Source organism: Penaeus monodon, chromosome 24, assembly GCF_015228065.2.
Source record: "Penaeus monodon isolate SGIC_2016 chromosome 24, NSTDA_Pmon_1, whole genome shotgun sequence".
Classification (NCBI taxonomy): domain Eukaryota; kingdom Metazoa; phylum Arthropoda; class Malacostraca; order Decapoda; family Penaeidae; genus Penaeus; species Penaeus monodon.
In genome coordinates, this window is record NC_051409.1 from 29,593,287 (window position 1) to 29,593,553 (window position 267).

Here is a 267-nt window from a genome sequence, read left to right on the forward strand (position 1 = left end):
CGAGAAATCCTAACTTCTTGCCCAAGCACTGCAAGCATGTGTGATTGTGTGTCGCCAGGAGTTGATGTCAGATAAGACCAGGTTTTAGTGGATTCCTGTTTTCTGCAAGTTGCAAAAACTTGTCTTGGAAATGCAGCATTGTTGAATATGCGTCTCAGAGCAGAAATGCACACTGTGCAAGGAGGCACCTGTATGCAGCAGGTGGATAGACCATAAGGAGATGATTTGGGTGATGTGGGTGATGGATGGAGGATGATGATTGATTGT